Here is a 6000-nt window from a genome sequence, read left to right as displayed (position 1 = left end):
GGACATCCAGACTGACATTAGGAACCTCTGTTCAGATAAGTATTTTTACATAAACTGTGGACTCCACCATACATAAAAAGTCCAGCCATGAGGAAAAGCATGTAAGGCATAAGCATCACACTACCACGCCCAGCCTAATTTTCAGACTTGTGAAGAGAAGTGTGAACATTTAATTTGCTTTTACATTAGCTTTAGGCTTAGTTACAACAACAACAAAATTCAGCTGTATCATAACAAGAAACCATTTTAATATTTTCTTACCTGAGAAATTAGTAATTAGAGTTGTGTTGTCTCCAACAAATGGGGTAAGAGTCAGTAGAAATGTTTTATTTCCTGGCTCTCCTAAGGAAATCCTGTGAAATTTTGACCTTCTCTATCAGTGAGAAGAAAATATTTTACTATTCCTCGTGCATAAGAATGTTCAAATACCTTGATGTGAATTTGCATAGCCTTGAACTGAAGGACATTATGCTTAGCATTACATCCAAGATCATCCAGGTGCTGCAGGTGTTAGCAGATAGATGTTTCCCCATGGGGTCCATTAGGGCCAGGAGCAAGGCAGCCAGGGGGAACCAGGGTGGCCCCAGCCCCAGGCACTGAGCACCTCCTTGGGGATGGGAAGGGGTCAAGGCTGAGTTGGGATGTGGGTCCTGGGTAGGGCCAACTCAGAGGGGCCCATGGCCAGGGAGGGCAGGGATATGGGGAGCTGGAGACAAGCCCTGCTGTGGCATTGTTGGGGCAGACAGCCCTGGAGGGCTGAAAGAGGGTCCTGGGACATGAGCAGCAGGTGGGGAGCACTGGAGGGGCTGGGCAGGGACGGCCAGGGCAGGCAGTGCCCTGAGGGCTCTAATGATCATTGTGAAGATTGCTGGAATCAGTACCTGGTTTTCCAACCTCCTGGTGTAGTGAGGATATTACCTAGTTTTAGTACAATGTTTTAAATTCATATTTGAAACGTCCAAGTTTTGTTGTGAATTCTGAGCAGGTAATGTACACAGAAAACAGTCTCTTCAGGACTATTTTTTCCTAGTTAAACCTTTTCTTGTTTACTTGTACTTTTACAGGTTATTAGTGTTACTATTGTTATCATTTCATTTTTGTTATTGCTGCCAGCTTAATTAGTTTCACAGGCCCTACTAGTCCCACTGTGCTAAGGACTGCCCACTGAAAATGCTTTTACTGCCTCTGTGTACTTGCAGTAAAAACAGAGCCACAGCATGTATACAGAAGGAGAAACACTCGGCAGCACAAGCCAACATTTCCTAAGCATCTCAGACTTCCACTGGACTGCACAATTCAAGCTTTTGATACGAATTACAGAAAAGAAAAATGTCCAGCAGAAATTTGTGAGAGAACCATAAACAGATTTTATAGGTATTTATAGCAATTTCCTTCCAGGTTTGAGATATGGATGGGAGAAAATGCAGAAGCATTTGCACAAAAATTTTCAAAAGGGATCATTAGAAGATGGGTTGCTCAGAGGAAACAGTAGACTTTCTGTTTTAACTGTACTAACACAGGTTCATACCTGAAGAGACTCAAGTTTAGACAGAAGCCATTGGATTTGTCTAAATTAATTTGGGCATCAAAAAGTAGAGTAACTCCACAGGATAGATGCTCTCTACCTGTGAGAGGATCACTTCATATATTCTTAACACAATAAACCAGGTAGATTTAGCTTATCTCACTTGTCAAATAGGCCCCCATATGGGTGAGATGAATTATGCCCTTGAGGAGTCTATTTTTTCCCCACTGACTAATTTAGTTGTTTATGTCACATATTGCAGATATCAAAAATTTGGTCAGAGGAATCCTATTTTAAAAAATGCCTGGAGTGAAACAGAGAAATTTTAATTATACTTAGTACTTCCAAGTATGTTTCTAGGTGATTTCTCAGGATCGAGGAGCTGGGGAACAAAAGGGAGAGAAGGGCACCCTCAGAGTCCTAAAGAAATTTTAGGTTGAATGAGGTGTTCCTCAAGGATACAGCTATAGTATTAATGGGGCAGGCATTTCTGCAAGTCAGAAAGGACTTTACAATATCTGTTAGTACTGAAACTCACTCAGAGTATTATTTTGGGGCAAAAGCCTCATGACTATTCCTTGAATATTCCTAGTTAGATCTTTTGAACAATTCACTCAGAAAGCAAAAAAAACCAAAAAATGAACAAACAAACATACAAACACAAACAACCCACAAACCACCAGACTTCAACAACTCAAGAAAGAAGAACCAGGATGAATTTAAGCTTTGATCTTCCAAAAACTAATTGCATGAGAGAGGAGAAAACTAGAAGCATGAAAGGAGGAAATGTGACTACTTCCACTGAAGTAAGTACTAGGAATTATGCATACAAGTTAAAAAAGACTATAAATGTCAATCACCAGGTTATGCACATCTTCATCGATCTGGGTACATCCCTTGAGGTTTTGTCCTTAAAAATTCATAGGTCTAGGGCCCTGAATCATAAACTTTATCTAGTAATCACAACTTTTTAAATCATGCTTATACAGTTTGCAACATTGGAATACCAGGTACATGAAATTTAACAATAATTAAAAATATAAATATTGTTTATTCCTTTAAATTCTTTTGGGGAGGGGTGCTTCATATGTCTTTGAAAAAAGGTAAACTGACCTTATTTTGGAGCAAGTGCTCTTCACTGCTCAAAAGAGCTATGCTCACCCTTATTAAAACGTATCTATCACTATCAAAGAAAGTTTCAGCTTTAAAAATTCTGCCTGTACCAAAGTCCTATTAGTTCATGAAGCATTAGACTTCTTGCTCCATAACCTATAGATTCAGTTTATGTCACCACTTAACCCATCAAGCAGGATTTGGTTTCTCTTTGCATCATGCAAAGTGTGCCAGTCCAGTACTTTGTTTAACAGGTCCTTGTGCTGTCTAATGGACTAAGAGAACGATCATCATCGTTAGGTGCACAGGAGAGTGAGCTGCATGATACACACTGTTAGTCTGATACACTCTCTGATGACAGTTTATGGTTCACCAGCTTGGTTAAACAGCACATCAGCAGCAGTGATGGGTGATCAATCTCATCCCCCATAGAATTGCTCCCAAAAGTGTCATTATTGAGAAATAAATCCAGGAAATGCAATCAGAAGGAATCATCAGATCTTTTGTTTAAGTTCAGAATGAAAAGGAATGACTTTTTAAATGACTTTTATTTGTTCTATTTATGTATGCCAATTATGGAAAAGTAGTATTATATAATTTCATCCTGTAATTGTTGTGTAGTCCTACTGTAAAACATGATAGGGGTACTTTATATAAAGTTACTACACCTTTCCAAATGCTTTCAAGAACAACTTCATATTTTTTCATTATCAGTGAATTACGGACTTTTTTTGCTTCTGCAATTGTTTAACATGTAGGAAAGTGTGTTACCCTACATAACTGACATTACTTGGTCTAACTAGAAAAAACAATGCAAACTAGGGTGACAAAATATGGGCCACAGAAAGGCCAGATGTAAATACAGACTGGGAGAGGAGTGACTGGAGAGCAGCCCTGCAGAAAGGGATCTAGGGGTACCGGTTGGTCCCAAGATCAATAAGAACCAGCACTGTGCCCTGGCAGGCAACAGGGCAAAAGGCATCATGGGGTGCAGCAATCACAGCATAACCAGCTGGTCAAAAGAGATGATTGTCCTGCTGTATTTGGTGATTGTGCAGTCTCACCTGAAGTCCTGTGTGCTGTTCTGGGCCTCACAATTTAAGAAGGATGGGAAGGTACTCAAGTACATCCAGAGGAGGGCAAAAAAAGTGGTGAAAGGGCTGGAAGTAATGTCCTGTGAGGAGCGGCTGATGACTTTGGGCTTGTCTAATTTGGAGAAAAGGAGGCTGAGGGGCAATTACATTGCTCTCTACAGCTTTCTGAGACCAAAAAACCAAAACCCAAACCAAACAGGTTTTGAAAGATAATAATTATTATCAAGAATGAATATATTCTGCCCAAACACTTTATCACTTTATCAGAACCATCATTGGCAGTCATTAAAGCTAAGAACTTTAATGGTAGTTAACTACATGATTCCTCAATATTAAATCCTGCTTACCTATTTTGATCATGTTCAGAAAGATGTTTAAATCATTGTCGCCCAGAAATTAAGGGAAATTACCCTATGAAATTTTTTGCTGGTCTGTTTTTAGTTTTGGTTTTGCTGGGACGTTTTGCCTTTTTAAAATTCTCTTTTTATTTATTTCAAATACAGCTACACTTTAAACATCCAGACAGTCAAAAGTCATTCAATTTTGTCATTTTACATGGAGGTCTATATTGTCACTCAGTGTTCGACATTACATCGTATGAAATATGTTGTCCCTTTTGAGCACTGCTTAAATTAGAAGGTCTTCCAATACCCCTAGTGAGCACCAGTCATCAAGCCCTTTTAAGCTTTCCAATACTTTAAAAGGATATTTACAGTTTACGTAGAGGCTTGTCATGGGGGCCTTGGTGGAGCATCCATGCAGAAAGAAGCTCAGAAAAATGACAGGATATTAGCATACGGCAACAGAACGCTGCACATGCCAGCGAGGAACTTTTCTAGCTTTAAAAATGGACTGTCTGGTGCTATTTTGTGCTTTGAACACTATGTGGATGAAACATATTTGCAAGATCTCCCGTCATATCAGACACTCATAAGACTGAAAAATAGGCACTCTTGCAAGACAGTTTGTGATTTTACTGAGACTTCCATGGCCTGCAGAAAGGAAGAATTGTAATTTGGAGGCATGTGTTTATTGTCTAGCAGTGAACCTCTCCAAATATTACACTTACATATACATACATATATATACTTACATATACATACATAAATATATATGCATTTTCTAACAGAGTAATTAATACTCAGTCATTCGAAAGAATAATAAGAAACTGAGGTAGCAAGTTTTAAGGAAGGTTGCATTTTTTTCAACTCACAAAAAAAGGTCTGACAATAAAATCAGGTGATCAGGATAGAAAACTACTCAGAATATATGTAATTTTACAAGCATATACTTCTTTGATAATTTGGAAATTTGGGGAAATTTTGAGTATGAGGATTTCTACTTTGAAATACCACATCCAACAGTTTAGCTTTTATAAAGATCATTTTATCAGCCATGCTTTTTTCCCTGATATTATTTTGTGCTCTTTCTACCTGACTCAGAGATGGAAAGTAGCCGCCAATGAAACCTATGCTTTTTGACAAAGAACAGCAGAATATTTCCTGTCCTAACAACTCTAGATTTCCAAAATTTCTCAAAACTATCAAGTATGGAAATATGGTCAATAGGCTTCTCACCATGTACCAACACTTCACAGAAAGTTCTGTAGAACAAAGGTGCTGTATATGCCATTGCCTAGTAATTGCAATCAAATGGCAAACTTTCAATGGCATTCAGTGATGCAGAGAGCTGTAAAATTCAACAATGCCATGCAAAGCAATTGAGTCACACAATCCTTTTTGCGTTTGATTTGAAAATTTTTTATTCTTATTCTTATTTTGAATCATAAATAATTATTGGTAAATATTTCAGCAAGTGAATATGTATATATATAGATACATTTCTTCACTTTGATCAAGACAGTCACTGCTACTATTATTATTATTGTAACACTTCAAGTCATCAAACTTTAGGTCTTAAGGTCAAATGGATCAACATCAGTTTTTATGTTGCTCAAACTTAAAAAATAAGGTAAGAAATGAAACAAAATTATAATGAAATAAAGGGAATTGCCAACATTCAAAAAACATTTAGAATAGGATTTTACTTATTTTTGAGGCTATTAGACTACTTCAGAAAGTACAGTATAAATTAAATAATATTATGTTCTTCAGTCAAGGGAAAGGGATGAAGATTTTTTGTTATTTGACTTTTTTTTATAGATGTAATTATGTAAATATACCTAAACTTTTTCAATAAGAAGGCAATGCTGCAGCTTTGTCAGAATACCTCTATCCTTCTTGTAACGATGTGTATAAATTACTTGTG

Source organism: Lichenostomus cassidix, chromosome 1, assembly GCF_008360975.1.
Source record: "Lichenostomus cassidix isolate B80296 chromosome 1, HeHo_3.0, whole genome shotgun sequence".
Taxonomy (NCBI): Eukaryota; Metazoa; Chordata; class Aves; order Passeriformes; family Meliphagidae; genus Lichenostomus; species Lichenostomus cassidix.
Note: the sequence above shows the minus strand (reverse complement) of the source record.